Source organism: Phycodurus eques, chromosome 4 (genome assembly GCF_024500275.1).
Source record: "Phycodurus eques isolate BA_2022a chromosome 4, UOR_Pequ_1.1, whole genome shotgun sequence".
Lineage (NCBI taxonomy): Eukaryota > Metazoa > Chordata > Actinopteri > Syngnathiformes > Syngnathidae > Phycodurus > Phycodurus eques.
The window spans coordinates 4,968,586-4,987,464 of record NC_084528.1 but is presented as its reverse complement, the minus strand read 5'-3'; the positions used below and the strand labels follow the sequence as shown (position 1 = coordinate 4,987,464).

The 18,879-nt window shown below is 43.4% G+C and overlaps 1 long non-coding RNA gene across 1 annotated transcript in view; it reads left to right on the top strand.

The window, feature by feature from the left end:
• Positions 1–18,879, top strand: part of LOC133401974 (uncharacterized) — a 73,801-nt gene that overhangs the window by 17,553 nt on the left and 37,369 nt on the right. The window lies entirely within an intron of this gene.

Here is an 18,879-nt window from a genome sequence, read left to right as displayed (position 1 = left end):
ATAAAACAAGTGAATTAAGTTTTGAAGTTTTGTGGAACAGTGGTGGCGACAGAAATGGCAGGAGAGATAGAGAGGCGTGGCTGCATCCCAGCCGAAATAACCCAGTTTTATATTCATTTCTTGATAGCGACACGTCAGATTAAAATAAAAATACCGATGCCGATGTATGTAAAAATTCCAAATATCGGTCCCGATAATCGGGCCGGCCGATAATTGGTCAATCTCTATGTTCGTCATTCGGAGAAAACCCATGCAGGCATGGGGAGTGCATGCAACACCTCTCAGATGGAAAGAGTTTCAAGTGACCAATAAACAAATAGGGTTAGGGGGATCGTAGGGGATTGGGCTGATGTATATGTCATGCAAATGAGCACCTAGCTCCCCAGGTTTATGAAAAACTTTGAGGCTGAATTTCTCAGGAAAGTAGTTTGAGGGGTGCTGAAATTGACATTGCCATATTCCCTTCAGATATTTTGTGCTGCGATTTAAATTGCCGTATCTTCCGATATGTTCTGATTGCCATCATTGGAAAGCTTAGAAACTACACTTTCAGAACAAATATAAACCCCCCCCAAAAATGTAAATGAATAACTCTAAGTGTCGCTCGGGAGAGGTGTTGCTGGAAAGGAAACAAACTGAAATGGCCGTGAAATCTATTACCACAAAAGTAAATGTATGGGTGCATAGCATATATTATTAAGGCACACGAGCTACGACTACGAAGATGTGTCACTATAAAATTATGAAGGCGTATGGGCTTTTTCATTTGAACACTACAGGCCTCCAATCAACTGAAGACAGTGCAGAGTCGTGTGTATTTCTTTAAATCCGCTGTTTGTTTTTGTTAGTCGACGTGGGTTGACAGTTCCATTTTCAGTCTCCGGCGTCATCTATTGGCCACTGCAGCTAAATAAAATGAAATGACATGACATGAAATTAAATTAAATTTAAAAAAAAAACCTTACTCGCATTAATTTATTATTTTTATTATTATTATTATTATTATTATTATTTTTTTTTACATATTTCTTTTAAAATAGAAAAGCAAAAATACAGGTTGATTTTCTTTTTTGTTGTCAGGAACGAGTCAGGAAAAGTTGAATAACGGTTTGATTGTCAATTTTCATTTGTAAAAGGAAATAGAGTACAGCACGGGACAGAAATCGAAAAAAAATGGCCTGAATATGTTTTGTATTGGCGGAAGTTGTCACCGACAAGAACAGTGCTCATGGTGGCCAGTAGAAGGCGAGAGTGTGATGCCTGGATATGCCAGCCGTCGGAAAACACAGAAGAAGAAGAAGAACCAGCAGAAGAAGAAGAAGAAGAAGCACAAGAAGAAGAAGAGGGGGAATAAATGAGATTCCTAGGCTGTATGGTGTGGGAGGGAGAAAGGTCCAATGAAGACAATATAATGTTCCATCTGTAGCTCAAAAGTGCTTACTGCGTACCGTTAATTTGATCTCTCCCACAACTGTAGGCTATTTGTTAATCCCCCTCGTTCTTCTTCCGTGTTTTCCTACGGTTGGGCATGTGGACGCACCACGGTGTCGCCCTCTACTGGCCAGCATGAGCACCGTTCTTGCCGGTGACAACCTCTGCCAATCCAAAACAAATACAGGGCACATGTGTCCCGTGCTATATTCTATTTTCGTTTTAGAAATGAAAATTGAAAATCAAACCGTTATTCAACGTTCCCGTACTCTTACCGGACAACAAAAAAAGAAAATCAAGCTTTATTTGAATTTTATTTTTCTATTTTAAAACGCATAACAAATAACCAGTCGTTTTTCAATTAAAAAAAAAATCAATTCAAGTTTCCATTAAAAAAAATAAAAATAATAATAATAACAAATATTAATACATCTGTTGATGTTGTGGTATTAGTGGCAGATTTCAATAAGAGACAAAAGACCACTAGGTGGGGATAAAAGCTAGAGTATGCTTATAAAACTGAAGCGCCACTCTCACGTGTCGATAAATCTAAATTCGAGGAGAGAGGCGTTCAGAATAAGTGATGGAAGACGGATACAAAATCAATAAAATAAATACAAATCTATCGGATACCGTATATACTGACCTCTCAACCACCACCGTAGAACACACTTATTTAATCAGTATCTATTTTATATTTTCAACCAAAATATGTGCATCATGTGTACACAGTGATTAACAGTTACAAGAAATAGAAACCCACAGAGAGGATTACCCTTTCAACGACCACAACATCATCAACAACAACAACAACAACAACAACAAAACGCCCAACCCTTTTCTTATTGTTTTGGGGAATATTATTTTTTTTTTATTAGCTTTTGTTGGGAACAATGCATTGTCTAAAGCCATAAACAGTCTAATTCTGGTTCGAAATCTTAATTGCCCAAAACTAAAATGAACTGACCGGTAACGTGAAACAAAACAAAAACAAAAAAACCCGAATGCATAATTTAGGACCGAATGAACAACCGTTAGAATGATTTGCTTCACACCCAGAGAATGAAGCAAATCGTTCCATTATAAGTGAAGCTTCGGGATGAAAGCAAAGCATGGGAATGGTCTCAAAACAAAAGAAGGTCTCCATAGGGGGGATTACAATTATCAAGGCCGCAGACAGTGAAGCGATCAGAGAGGGATAACTAACAGAAATCACGTTTAGTGAAATGGGATAGAATTTGAACAATAAAAAAAAAAAAAAAAAAAAAAAAAAAAAGGGAAATGCATATTGTTTTAGCTGTATTTTATTTTGGAACATGCTAATTATGTCAGCCACAACGAGTCAGCTAAATTGTTATCTCTCGAAAAGATTTACTGGATGCTGTAAAGGCGTGAAGCTTTTTTAAATGAATTAATTAAGCGATCACAGTAATTACTGTTTATCTTGTCCTTAATAAGCCCAAAGGCAAAAAAAAAAAAAAAAAAAAAAATGCACTCAACCAAATTACACCCAGAAGACAAAAAACTGACTTCTGGACCAAGAAGCCTATGAGCACGCAGAAATGAAAATGAAATCAAACAGATTTGACGTTTTTCCTGTTAAAATGCGATCATTATGAGCAGCAGTGTAATGCATATAAACCCAGCACACCACGTCACAAATAGGCAACTGAACCATTTTATCTACAATTTCACTTTCTGTCTGTCGAATTGAGCTGACATTTACAGCTCATATCTTGTCGTATTTCATCACGCAATGGGCTAAAAGCAGAATAGTGCTCTATTACCACCATTTGAATGCAGTGACACATCCCCTTTCGAGTCATTTTGCCAACAAAATAAAAATATATCTTCATATATATAATATTTATATTTAATTAATATGTCTATACAGTATTATACACTGCATTTATATATTTCATATATTTGAAAATCCATATTTATTTATCAAAACAAATTTCATAAACATGTGCATTGAAGGTTTAGATGTAAACTAGGGGGCTGGTCAAATATTTGTGCACCTTCATGGGGGGGGGCTTAGTTTATTGCCCCTTCAAAACTGATTGATAGTGGGTTTTCAGTTATTCTATGAAAATGCTATGATATGACCGACATTTTCCTCACTTTATTTCAGACCTGTTACAAAAAAGAATCGAGCATTCTGCTGACAATCCTTTCGGAGTAATCAAATATAAGCGGGAAATATATTCTTGCTTGGTTAAAGAGCAATTATAAGAGAACATTTGACATTTCACTTCATAATGAAGGACCAATTGCTTTCCTCTTTTCGATAATCAACAGTATTTTTCCTAAATTCACATTGTGCATATAGGAGGAAACTGCATTTTTTTTTTTTTGTCGACAAACATTTTTAGTGAGCCAATTTCAAACACAAATATAAAAACATTTCAATTTAAACTCGGCATTTCTTGCATGAAAAATATAAGGTATTAATTATTTAAAAAAAAAAAGAGGCACACGTTTGTCATCTTGTCATAAAGGTACAATTTTATCCAACTGGGGTATACATATTGTCAAGTCGAGTCGAAAGTCATCAAATTCATGACTCGAGTCCAAGTCATGTGACTTGAGGCATTTACTGTACAATGTATTTCGTGTATGCTGGATGAAATGCATTGGTTTTCATATTGCATATTTCCTTACAGACACACACACACACACACACACACACATTCTCTCTCTCTCTCCCTTTCTCCCCCTCAGACATTTATCTAAATAGACGCCCTCTAATTAATGTGTCTGGCAGCCTTATTATTCTTTGAGGGTGATATTTTCCTGTGATGAAAGGCAGAGAAGGTCAATTTTAACAGAGACCCTTGGGAGAAAACAGGACAAGTCGAGGTGCGTGTGTGTACACACGCTCGTGTGTATTTGCGTGTGTGTGCGCGTTACTTCTGCGCGCTCTGTGTGCTCATAAAAACAATTAGGAATAAATTAGTTTTACTGTGTAGTTGTGTTGCGATGGGGTATCATACTTTCACGAGACATTGCGACTGCTCATTTGACTTAACTTTACTGTACTGTTTGGAAGGAAGAGAAACTGAATAGCAAGTATGTTTTTTTTTACGTGTAGAGTGGTTGGATCTGTCCCATTCTGAATACTGTACATTCTATTTGTGCCACGATGGAAGACGACCATTTTGACGATTTTTTTTTTTAATGCATAGGACTGAAATAATGTAATCTGCCTTTGCAATGTATCTTTATTAATTTTGAATTCCATGCATGACTAACGAGATAAGAAATTGGATTTATTCCATTACGAGTCACTGCAACACACAAGCTAATGGGAGTTTGTTTTTAGACTTACACCTAATCTCTGAATTCCCTTTGCTGTCAGGCGTAGGATATCTCATTTTTATTTTAAAATATCAGAAATACATGTTTGGGATGATAATCATGTACGAGAATGAACTATAGCCCATTTTCCCACGGATTAGATAATCGGTATATCGTCTGCATTCATAGGCGTGATCCTCACTGATTGTCTCGGAAGTCAGCTAGAGTGCGAGCGACTGGCTGAAACCTGTAAGTGAACAGACTTGCATTTAGCAGTGGCCAATCAATGTTGTAATTGCAGAGCGACACTGATGGATTCTGAGCGGTGAGGGGAGGTTGTTTGCTGGCACCATATTGATTTCCCTCAGAGCAATTAGTTAGCTTCTTCCACATTAGGGTGGTCGTCTCCAGCCGTCTGCCCCTGCGACACAGAGATGAATACATGTGCTTTGACTGCGTACATGCCGTATAGAACCAGATGGGGGGCCATTTGGAAAGCGGATCGTGCCGATAATAACAGCAACATTTTGTCACGTTTAGCTTCAAACAGTGGTTCAAAAAACCGCCGTGGCTTTTTTCGAGTCGCTTTTCGGCACATTGAGAGCAATATTTGTCAACTTCAATGGTTAACTGCAAATACTTAATGTTACACATAGATCTTGAATCTAAACCTGATATGTACATTTAAATATACAATTTAAATCTAAATCTTAAATACTGAATGTAGCGTTCAATATAAATACTAACTGTAAATGTTAAATGTATATCTGAACATAAATCTTAAATCTAAACGACATGTACATATTAAATCTACATTTTAAATATATATGTACAAAATCTTACATATATATCTAAATATAAATATTAAATCTTATTGTTAAATAAAATCTAAATATAACGGATGGATGGATGATTTTCCAAACCAATTATACTCACTGGGCGTCGTGGGCGTGCTGGAGCCTATCGCAGCTATCTTCGGGGCGAGAGGCGGGGTACACCCTGAACTGGTCGCCAGCCAATTGCAGGGCACATAGAAACAAAAAACAACCATTTGCACTCACATTCCCACCTACGGACAATTTTGAGTCCTCAAATAACCTGCCATGCATATTTTTGGGATGTGGAAGGAAACCGGAGAACCAGGAGAAAAACCTAGGCAGGCACGGGGAGAGCATGTCAACTCCACACAGGCGAGGCCAGATTTTAACCTGGATCTTCAGAACTGTGAGGCAGATGTGCTTACGAGTCGTACACCGTGCTGCCCCAAAACATTTAGATTGAACATGTCATATTTGTATTTAATATATATATATATATATATATATATATATATATATCCCTAGCTCTAGGGACGTGGAATGTCACCTCTCTGGCAGGGAAGGAGCCCGAGCTGGTGTGTGAGGTCGAGAAGTTCCGACTAGATATAGTCGGGCTCGCTTCCACACACGGCTTGGGCTCTGGTAACAGTCCTCTCAAGAGGGGTTGGACTCTCTTCCACTCTGGAGTTGCCCACGGTGAGAGGTGCCGAGCAGGTGTGGGTATACTTATTGCCCCCCAGCTGTACGTTGGGGTTCACCCCGGTGGACGAGAGGGTAGCCTCCCTCCGCCATCGGGTGATGGGACAGGTCCTGACTGTCGTTTGTTCCTATGGACCAAACAGCAGTTCAGAGTAGTCCTTGGAGTCTCCCCACCAACAAAAGTTTTTGGAGTCCTTGGAGAGGGTGCAGGAGAGTGCTCTCGCTGGGGCCTCCATCGTTCTGCTGGGGGACTTCGATGATCACGTGGGCAATGACAGTGAGACCTGGAAGAGCGTGATTGGGAGGAACGGCCGCCCCGATCAGAAGCCGAGTGGTGTTCTGTTATTGGACTTTTATTGGACCACGGATTGTCTATAACGAACACCAGGTTCAGGCATTAAGGTGTCCACACGTGCACTTGGCACCGGGACACCCTAGGTCGCAGTTTGATGATCAACTTTGTGGTCGTGTCATGGGACTTGCGGCCACATTTCTTGGACACTCGGTTGAACAGAGGGGCGGAGCTGTCAACTGATCACCACCTGGTGGTGAGTTGGCTCCAATGGTGGGGGAAGATGCCGGTCTGCCCTGGCAGGCCCAAACGTATTGTGAGGGAAGGTCTGGCAGAATCCCCTGTCAGAAGGAGTTTCAACTCCCACCTTTGGCAGAACTTCACACACATCTCGGGGAAGACAGGGGACATTGAGTCTGAGTGGACCATGTTCCGCGCCTCTATTGCTGAGGCGGCTGACCGGAGCTGTGGCCGTAAGCTAGTTGGTACCTGTTGTGGCGGAAATCCCCTGAACCGGTTGGTGGACACCAACGGTGAGGGATGCCGTCAAGCTGAAGAAGGAGTCCTATCGGGCCTTTTTCGCCTGTGGGACTCTGTGGGAAATTTTGGTCCACCGTCCGGCGTCTCAGCAGGGAAAGCAGTGCACCCTGCCCCTCGGGGAGTCCTGTGGGGGCTGCTTCGGCAGTATGGGGTACTGAACCCCCTGTTCGGTCCCTGTACGACCGGTGTCAGAGCTTGGTTCGCATCGCCGGCAGTAAGTCTGACTCGTTTCCGGTGAGGGTTGGACTCCTTTAAGGCTGCCCTCTGTCACCAATTCTGTTCATAACTTTTATGGACAGAATTTTTAGGCGAAGCGGCTGGGATGAGAATCACCACCTCCAAATCTGAGACCATGTTCCTCAGTCGGTTAAGGGTGGCGTGCCCTCTCCTGGTCGGGGATGAGATCCTGTCCCAAGTGGAGGACTATCTGGGGTCTTGTTCACGAGTGAGGGAAGAATAGACGGGAGATCGACAGGCGGATCGGTGCAGCGTCTGCAGTGATGCGGACTTTGTATTGGTCCGTTAAAGAAGGAGCTAAGCCGAAAGGCGAAGCTCTCGATTTACCGGTCGATCTATGTTCCTACCCTCACCTATGGTCACGAGCTGTCGGTCGAGCTGTGGGTCAGATGAGGTGGCTGGGGCATCTGATTCGCATGCCTCCAAGATGCCTCCCTGGTGAGTTGTTCCGGGCACGTCCCACCGGGTGGAGAGCCCGGGGACGGCCCAGGACACGCTGGGGAGACTATGTCTCTCGGCTGGCCTGGGAACGCCGCGGGATCCCCCCCGGAAGAGCTCGAGGAAGTGGCTGGGGAGAGGGAAGTCTAGGCGTCCCTGCCCCGCAACCCGTCCTCGGACAAGCGGTAGAAAATGGATGGAGGGATGGATTTATTATTTATATTTAAATCTAGATTTAGATTTAAGATTTAGGTGTCAAATTTAATATTTGGAGTTAACTATTTAAGATGACAAATATTGTTCTAAATGTGCAAAATAGTGACTCGAAAATTCACACCATTGTTTTAAACAGTGTGACAAAATGTTGCTGTTACTTTTAGCGTGAGCCGCTTGACAATACATACTGTATACAGTGTGTATGTATTGCTTGCAGATTTGAACATCTAGCTAGCAAGCGAATAATACTGTATTGTAAAAAAATTGACCACTGATGAGGAAAAGTTTGTTGGAACACTATAAGAGGTCAAAATCCCCTCTCAAAAACTCACTTCATGTGGGATTTATTATTATTATTATTATTATTATTTTACTTTCCAGCAGTTTAAAGTGCAACTAATAGTTATTGTTATGCTTTCAATTTCAGCCCATGCATTATCACAACCATGCTTTACATAGTAGTTGCTGGTCTTCAAACAACAACAACAAACAAAACAAAAAAACACAAAGGTGGAACATACGCGATAGAATACAATACTTCTTGTAGATAATTCACTGCCACTTCTACTCCTAAAGAAGTCTCTTTACTATTTATTATCCGATCTCTGCTGAGTTGAACATGCATGTCTGGTATTGATTTGGACACTTATTTGCTATAGGTTTCTTTCACCGTTGCCGTGGAATTAACAAGGTAAAAGGTCAAAGATGAGTCCATTCACGCGTGACAACGTGTCCACCCAGCCTCAATAATGGAACCACTTGAGATCACTGCACTTCTTTTCCTGCAAACTGCTATCACCTCAAATAGTAAATGCATCTCTAACTATAATGATCCTGTCTGAAAAGGAGAGTATCGGGTACTTAGTTATTCATAGCTGGATTAGATTTAGCCCTGTCACTGTCAAATCTTTTTAGAATCGATTCATTTGATTGATTCTTGATCAAATAATAATCGGTCCCCCACTATTACAGTTTTTATTTATTTCTTTTTACGACTAAAATGCATTTTAGTCGCATTTACGAGGGATGGACTTCAATCCTAAAACTGCATAGGTTGCTTGCTAAGTGTATGGTATAAAGTTGATTTACAGAATTTGAGATGCAGTTAACAGTAAAGCTAAATGTGGGCTCACTAATTGGCTAGCTGGAGGTCACTGTCGCGTGTTGTATCTTAAGACGAACAGTGAGCCTTAAAATAGTGTAACGTCTATCTAATAACCCTTGTGTAATTCTGCCTTGACTACTATTAAGATTGGGAAAAAAAAAAAAAAAAGAGTGACGGGACGAACATGTAATTTCTACAGAAAATGAAAAGAATCCTTTCTGGTAACTTTGCACGTTTCTTTTTAACTAGTTTTCTTTCCCATACCACATTTACATATTTATTTCAGCAGCCCAATTACCACTGGGTGGATGTATCTGCATTTCATTACCAGTCTACTGTAATAGATTTTAATCTATTGTTCTCTGCATTCATTTTCCTAAGACTAATGAGAATGTGACACACACACACACACACACACACGCACACACACACACACACACCACACGCACACAATGTGGGCTATATTCATCCTTTAATTCCGAAACTATCACATTGAGATTCTAGTAAGAAGGGAAAAATAAACATTTTCTTCCAGCACTTTCTCCCCTTTTCTTTATTGTATTCAACAAAGGCAGTTGATTAATCCAAAGGGGAAAGAGAGGTAAAAGAAAGAGAGAATAAGTGAACAACAAAGAAAAGCAGGGAGTCGCAGGATGAACGAAAAGGGCCTGTCAAAGCAGTTTTGCGCTTCATCTCATTTTTCTTTGAGAACTACAGGATAGAAAAAAAGAAATCAATTATGGAGCACACCTGAATATTATTTCAAGCTCCCAGCCAGCCACTCTAGTCCCTGCCTGTCCCCTAGAAAACCAAATTACTCAGCAAACTTATCGCTTGCTGTAGCAGGTCTGGTATTAAAGAAAACAATCAAGCAGGACTGGATTAATCTCTGACTAAGCACCTTATCTTTAACTTGCACCTTTGTTATTTTCTGATGAGCTGCTCTTTCCCCCCCCCCCCGTCACATTGTACCATACCTCACTGCCCCCTTTCATTTTCTCCATGGGCCACAGTAGAGGACCTTTCAGTTTATTAAAAAAAAACCTTTATTTGTGAAGAACAAAAAGGCAGCGACGGTAAACAATAAGGTCAGGCAATCTCTCTGCTGCCAGCAGTCACTCACCTGATATTTGGAGTTTTATCAGTGCAGGGAAAGGATTTGCTGTAGGTGAGAGAGATGGACAGTATGGCTGACACTGAGGCTGCAGTGTGAGGGGTGGGGGTGGGGGGGAAGAAAAGAAAAAAAACGCTGATTGACGTATATCAACGTCCAGCGAGTGATCTTTGGATGTCTCTACATATCAAACGAAAAGAGGCCCCTGGTCGCAGAAAACCTTGGCTGGATTATGTCAACAGAGGGCAACACTGCACACACGCAAACTATTAAGTACTCACTGTTAAATACTAATATGCATCGACAAATGCAAAAGAAGCACAATACTTCGAAAGCCTTGCTGCTGCACGGTCTGTGGCTGATGGAGTGGAATAGAACAGACGACCTTTCCTGATTGCTGCTTGTTACTCACCGCTGAACTGCCATCGCCACCGTTTGTCCTTGACAGCCCAGACAGGCGTCTTGCCTGAACACAGGAACACATCTAAAACGCTACCCGTGGCAAAGATCATGAGATAGAGAATAAAGACGAAGATAAATGACAATATGCGTGTCAAGTCAAGTTTATATATTTGAATCCCAGAGTCTCAAAGGGCTTCACAGGCCCACAGTTGACAAAGACTGACAACATCCCCTGAACTAAACACGCCAATTGGGCAAGGAAAAGTTCAAAACCCCATTTGGGAAAAAAGGAAGAAACCTTGAGATGGGACCGCAGAAGGAGGGATCCCCCTTTTAAGGATCACCAGGATGCAATGGATGTAGAGTGGACAACATTTATCATCTTATTGTGTGTGTCCAAAGGTAAATTGTGAATTCTTCATGGAACTGGGTATGGTCTATATATAACAAATGATCTTCCATTTAAAAAAATAATAATAACGTTCAGCTTCTCAAAATACGATTAGGCCTTGAAGCAGTGTCATCATATTACCTCTGTCAAGGAGATGTGTTGCAGGTTTCATTGATCCATTTTCTATGCTGCTTAGCCTATTCAGGGTCACAGACCCTGCTGACTTTGGGTGAAAGGAAGCGAAAGTGAAAGGACTGCTTGCCAGTTAATCACAAGGCACATGTAGAGACAGACAACCATTGAAACTAACACCATCACTGTGTATTGACTCAACCACACTTACTTGCGTGGAAGTCAGGCGAGTAAACCACTAAGCCAGTAGGCCTCAATAGGAGGCCACCTATCTATGGACCCCCGAACCGTTGAGGACTACAATTAGCACCGCACGGTGTGCCGTCGACTAAGCCACTCATCGGGTATGTGCTGCTGTGGCACAACAGCGCAGCGCCATGGCAAAGAGATTGGTGGCGCACGAGGTGGGCTCTGTGCCGCCAAAGACCACGTGTTGTATGTACTTAGGTTGGGTCGGCATGTGTCATTTTTGGAGCAGTGCGCAAACTGTGCATATTATTGAAACCTACTGTTGACACTTCACCAGCTGTGGGAGCCCATACTATATTTTACAAAAATGGCGATGTCGTCTGCAGTCTTGATCAGTTTTGCGGCTTGATGGCTGGAGGTGCAGCACTTGGTGTACAGGGAGAAAGTAAACAGCCCTGAGGAGATCAGGTGTTGTGGTCTGAAGTCATTTAAAATTGTATTTGAGTACCCTGCTACAACTTCATTTTGAAAATTTTGAGGATTTTTTTTTTTTTTTTTCCAGTTCTGTCTGCAGCGTGCACCCTTCCAGTTCTTTGTTCCATAAAGTGACATAGTGTGGTCATTACAAATCGTGATTACATCAGCATAAATATATTTTAAAATGATATTGGAGATGTTGTTCATCAATTAAGATGAGTGAGCACGCTGCAGAGGAAGCCATTCAAGACTAAATCATAACTATATCACCACTTTGATTCACTTTTGATTTGCATGTATTTGCCAGCATGTAAGTCAAAGCTTGGCTGTTTTGAATCATGACCACATCTGTTCTTTCGCCAAATTTTAGTCCTTCCATCACTTTTGTAATTGTCCCAACATTTTTAAAGCTCGTCTCTGGACTTTTCATCAAATTGGCCCGATGATAGCTGGGATAGGCTCCAGGATGCCCGCGACCCTAGTGAGGAGAAGCGGCTCAGAAAATGGATGGATGGACATTCCAAATGGTTGATTTGGTTAGCCTTGTTTTTCACTGATAGACAACTCAGCACACATTTATTGTTTAAATAATTCATGTAATAGTCAGACTTGGGATGCAACGCAAAGGGGGCACAAGCCCAGCGCACACTGTGGGCCGGTCTCAGGCTCAGATAAACGCAGAGGGTTGCATCAGGAAGGGCCTCCATCTTAAAAATTGGTCAAACAAATGTGAGTGTTCATCCAAGGAATTCCTATACCGGATTGATCGTGGCTTGGGTGATTAACACTTAATATCCAAGTGGAGCAAAAAGGTCCACTGTTTGAAAGTGTCGCGGCTCTGTACGCAGTGAAAACAGCATCAGCAGCAAGTGAAAGCCACTGGAGGAATGTAAGAAGTCAAAGACTATTAATATAGTCATGGAAAAAATATTAGACCACATGTTTTTCATTACTGTATAAATTACATACCTCCCCCCACGTGATGGGCTGCATTCTTCCAAGCGGCCCTGCTGTGAGACTACCACGAGAAGACGTCCAGTGGACCCTGAACTAATTCACATCTACCCTAGAAATCTGAACTCCCAAGCGTCAAAGGCCCCCAGGTGTTTTCACCGGACCATCTGTCCTTGAACAGCAACAATTGCTGGGACAAGGCGACACCCGCTGGCATTGAGAGCTACTGCAAAGCTGAATCAGGGACTCTCATTTGATGTTTAACCAAAGGAAAATTTCTGTTTTGATATTTTACGAACTCTGCAGAATTATTCCAAATGTATGCCTTGATGTCTGTGTCAGTGTGTCAACTTTACAAGCGCAGGTGCAAAAGTTTGAGAACTGTTTGTCTTGGTTTGACTCCAAGGAGCATGACATGCCCCGAGGTATTTAACTTCTGACTTCCGCCTTCTTGCGTTTTTCTCTCTTGGTGTCCTGGCTGGCTAACCAGACTACAATATTAGTGCATAATAATTTTGGGGAAATTACTAGCTTCACACAAAATCATAACTTTGTCCTCTCTCTCTCTCTCTCTCTCTCTCTCTTTCTGTCTCTCTCCCTCTCCCGTCCGGACAGGACGTGTTAAACGCTCGCGTTTTCGACTTTATTCCAACACGCGATGTTCTATTTCCCTCTTCGTACGCCTATTTTCATTCTTTTGATCATTATTAGTGTTATTTTCTTTCTTTAGTTAGTCCCCTTTGTGTGCTTCCCTCTAGATCCCTTGTAGATGTCATTAAATATTCTATAAAATTCCACTCTTGGTTGTGTTTTGTGTGGGTTGAGTTTAACAGTGAACCTCTGGTGTCTAGGACTCAAAATTTCGTAAAATGTAGCAACCTTCAGATTATGAGACTGATAAAAAGGTTTCTCACCACTTTCGCTCATTTTATACGTACAAAAAGTGACGTGGTTCCCCTTTACGAGACAAATTAGTTTGATTTTAACGATTAAAGCGGAAATCAGACTAATCCAGGCATTTACCTTCCTTCGTATCTTTTTCCAAATTAATTACATTTTAATTTCAAAGAATATACGCTACATATGTATATATATATATATATATATATATATATATATATATATATATATATATATATATATATATATATATATATATATACACATATGCAGGCATTGATCGAATTATTAAACAAAAACACTAATGTTCAGAATGGGGTAATTCCATTATTACATTATTTTTCAAGATTTGAATTAATAAAAATAAATATCCCGCGACCCTAGTGAGGATAAGCGGAACGGAAGATGAATGAATGAATGAAAATAAATATAAAAGTTGAAGTTGCTTTGTTAGTTTTCATTCCACTGCTTTTAGGGTTGGCGGCACGGTGGCCCGACTGGTTAGAGCGTCTGCCTCACAGTTCTGAGGACTGGGGTTCAGACCCTGGCCCCCACTTTGTAGAGTTTGCATGTTCTCCCCGTGCATGCATGGGTTTTTTCCAGGCACTCCGGTTTCCTCCCACATCCCAAAAACATGCATGGTAGGTTAATTGAGAACTCTAAATTGCCCGTAGGTGTGAATGTGAGTGTGAATGGTTGTCTGTTTGTATGTGACCTGCGATTGGCTGGCAACCAGTTCAGGGTGTACCCCGCCTCCTGCCCGATGATAGCTGGGATAGGCTCCAGCACGAACCCGAGTTAGGAGAAGCGGCTCAGAAAATGGATGGATGGATGGATGCTTTTAGGGTTAGGGATGAGTGTTAGGTTTTTTTTTTTAGATTTTTGCCACAGTAACGTTTCAGTTCCAGTATCGACGTATATTTTATGAAGGTATAGTATCGAAGTCAGAACAGACTACAAAACAGACAACACTAGTTAGCACTTGGGTCAATGAAGCTTACTGGAAATTTACCTTACATGTCTATCATTTTAAGAGGAAACTGGAGTAGAACATCCAACTCTACGCAGTAGAGGTTCTTCCTGTCATTGTTGAGCTATAAGGACCTACAGTGGAGCACTGATTCACCATTTTCACTTTGACTCGAGTGGGGGCTCTGGTCTCATTTCTTCCTTGCTCAACTGCATCTTTTACTTTTTATCTGTCCCTCTCCTCCTCTCAGCATCCTCCACAGGGTCTCATTGCCACATGTGAGTATTGTTTGATGTCGTTATAGAGGTAAATAGACGTGGCAAACACTTGACACAGTTGTTAAACAGAGAGTGTCTAAATGTCTCCTAACTCGACATCAAACACTATGTTAATGTCTGTTGCATTAGTGATAGAGGGCGCAGCAGAGAGGAGGAAGTGTACATAACCAACCACGGTGACATAGCACAGCTCAAAAAAAAAAAAATCAGGGCACAACTCAAAAAAGAAAAATAAATAATACACACATTTTCATAAAAAAGCTTGCTGTTGCAGAAAGATTTGTCCCTATGTAAGAATGTATGAAAGTTGCTTTAGTGCCTGCATTCATACTGTATAAAGCAGCCCCCTCACTAGAGTTGATGTCTCCCTTCCCCCAATCAAATGTTTTACTGTTACTACTCACTAGATAAACTCCCTTAATACAACTTCCATCCATCCATGAGGAGGGGTACACTGAACTGGTTGCCAGCCAATTGCAGGGCACATATAAACAAACAACCATTCGTACTCATATTCACATCCATCCATCCATCCATCCATCCATTTTCTGTTCCGGTTTGTCCTCACTAGGGTCGCGGGCGTGCTGGAGCCTATCCCAGCTATCATCGGGCAGGAGGCGCGGTACACCCTGAACTGGTTGCCAGCCAATCGCAGGGCACATAGAAACAAACAACCATTCACACTCACATTCACACCTACGGGCAATTTAGAGTTGTCAATTAACCTACCATGCATGTTTTTGGGATGTGGGAGGAAACCGGAGTGCCCGGAGAAAACCCACGCAGCCACGGGGAGAACATGTAAACTCCACAAAGGTGGGGCCGGGGATTGAACCCGGGCCCTCAGAGCTGTAAGCTCTAACCAGTCGGGCACCATGCCTAGCTAAATAATAATGTTTGAAATTTGGTGTGTCAAGTCCCCCTTCTGCTTTACCTTTCTGTAGGGTAGCTAGCTTGTACCCCGCCTCCTGCCCGATGATAGATGGATAGGCTCCAGCACGCCCGCGACCCTAGTGAGGAGAAGCGGCTCAGAAAATGGATGGATGGATGGATTATTTAGCGAGCCAAATACAGTACCTCATTAAAAGGGTACATCCTAATGTTAAACAACAATCTTGGTTGGAACTAGAACATAATGACTGTAATTGCACCAAACTTTCAGGCTTCCCATTTATCAGCTGAAGTCTCAAACATCACAAAAGTTTTAAGAATTTGATTATTGCTGCCACTTTATTGGCTTGGTGGAAAAGTCTAGTAATCACGCAATCTCAGTCAGCACCATATTATTCCCCCCTGATCTGACACAATTCTGATTTTGAGATTAACCAAATACCCCTTTACTGCAGCACATGGGAACAAAGTGGAATTGATCGTCTACTGTCACGTTTGGGGAGTAGCTGGATCCAAGAGGAGGCGGAGGCAGATGTAAATTGATGAAGTTTATTGAGGAAAGGTAATGGCGGTGGTCCTAGGTGGGTTGGCAGGCAGTGGCGTGGACAGGCGGCTGGCTTGGTGGTAGGAATGACATGGATCAGGAACGTGGGGGAAAACACTGAGAACAAGGAGACATAGGAGTCAAAACAGGGAACGATGAATAGAGTGACTTATGTTAGGTAAATGGGCCGTGGTACCGCTGGAAGTAACTGCAGGGCATTATATGACAGTACCCCCCCTCTCAACTGCCAGGCTTCCCCAGGTGAGGCGCGTAGAAGTCGTCCAAAAGGGTATGATCGAGTATAAGCTTCCGGGAAATCCAAGACCGCTCCTCCGGCCCATACCCTTCCCAGTCGACCAGGTACTGGAACCCCCTCCCCCTAGGAGGATGCGGACAAATTTGTTAGCCATCTGTCATCCATCGCTCCCACGGCGCTCGCAACTTCACTTTGAACGCCCTGTTTACACCGATGTCCAGCGGTTGGAGTTCATTAATCTATTGCTCGAGTTGGTCTTCCAACTCGGGCCACCTCGCCTTGTTTCCTCGTTTTGTTTTACTTTTTTTCCCACGGAAACTCAGCTTCATCTTCTTGACTTGGCGAAGCTCGTTTTCCTGCTTCCTCCACTTGCGAATCATGGATTCTTTGATCTTGAATTCTCTCGCGGCTGCTCGATTCCCAAGTTCCTCCGCATAACTGATAGCTTGCAGTTTAAACTGTGCTTCGTAAGCGTGTCTCTTCGTAGGTGCCATTTTCTGGGGTCCTTAGCCAAACCGATGTTGTTTTGCACAATGTACATACCGGCGAGTTTTCGACTGCGGCCAAGCCAACCTCGACTCATAAAGTAGCAGTCAAGCCAGCCGCCCCTAATTTTGTTCATACTAGGCATTACGGTAATAGGTCGCCAACTCGCGGCGAAAGCCACCTTCAAAATAAAAGCTTCCCAATAATATGGACGTCTGTGCTCTTCGGTTAAGGAATGCAACCAGCAAAGTTAATTTGAATCGTGAGATACATTAAAAAATTTAGTTTATTTGATATTTTAGGAAAAATAAATGATAAATGGACTGCACTTATATAGCACTTTATCTACATCATCACTGTGCCCTAAGCACTTTACAAAGCCTCACATTCACACACATTCATAAACCAATGGGCGACTGCTGCCATGCGTGGCGCTGCCAGGCGGACTGGGAGCAAATTAGGGTTCAATGTCTTGCCCAAGGTGGCACGGTGGCCGACTGGTTAGAGCGTCAGCCTCACAGTTCTGAGGTGCGGGGTTCAATCCCCGTCCCCGCATGTGTGGAGTTTGCATGTTCTCCCCGTGCCTGCGTGGGTTTTCTCCGGGCACTCCGGTTTCCTCCCACGTCCCAAAAACATGCATTAATTGGAGACTCTAAATTGCCCATAGGCATGACTGTGAGCGCGAATGGTTGTTTGTTTCTATGTGCCCTGCGATTGGCTGGCAACCAGTTCAGGGTGTACCCTGCCTCCTGCCTGATGACAGCTGGGATAGGCTCCAGCACGCCCGGGACCCAAGTGAGGGGAAGCGGCTCAGAAAATGGATGGATGGATGTCTTGCCCAAGGACATTTCGACATGTCGTAGCAGGGATTTGACATTTCGACAGTCGTAGCAGGGATTTGAACCTGTTCTACCTACTGATCCAAACCCACCCCAACATAATCCCATTGGTACTGCAAGACAAGTCCAGATCTGTGTGACAGACCACCAAGGACTTTAACCTTATTCTTCTGGATTTGCGAGGTTTGGCCTCTGGAGATGCTGGGCCTGTTCCCCCCTCGTCCTCTTGGAACCGGTAGTGTCTGTGATGCCATCCTGGGCTATGCCGATCCTGGGGCTGCTCACTGGCCCGGGTACCGGGGTGGTGCGCCGCCGCAGTCGTCGCCCTTCTCTCTCTCGGGTTGTGTGGGGTCCCCGGCTAACTTGGGGCTCACGGTGGGCTGTCAGCACCTCCCACCTCGGTCGGGCCTGCCTTCTGGCCCTGCTCTGGCCACTAGCCTACGGCTGCTTTTGGGTGGGATGGGGTTTGGGGGGCTTCACCCTGGGGTTGGGCGTTGGGGGCGGGTTGGGGCCAGGGCTGGCATTCCGGTTCTCCGGCGGCGGACGGGGCTTGTCTTGACCTAGTTGGGGTTGGTGGCCAGTCGCCTCGGTGCAGCGCTTTGGGTTGGGACTGTGTTGTGGGGGGCTGTCGCGGTGTGGCGCGTCTGGCGCGCTCCGGGCTCTACGCAGCGCTGTGCTTCGGTGGGTTCGGCTCTCGGTCGGCTAGACGGGTGGAGCTGTGGAGTGCATCTGTGCAAGCGTTGGGTCAGCTGGCGGGGTGGATGGCTGGTTGCGTTTTACACCGATCTGTGTGTGTTTTTTTTTGTTTGTGTTTGTTTTGGTGCTTGGGCCGGCGTGGGCGTCAATGGCGGAGGCTTGGCCTGGTGCTGGGGGTCGGGTTGCGGCTTGTGCGTATGGACCATTTGGCATGGTGGGCCAGTCCCGGGTGGCTGCATTGGCAGTGCTGCTTGACTTTTGGCTGGGACATCAATGGGTGTCGG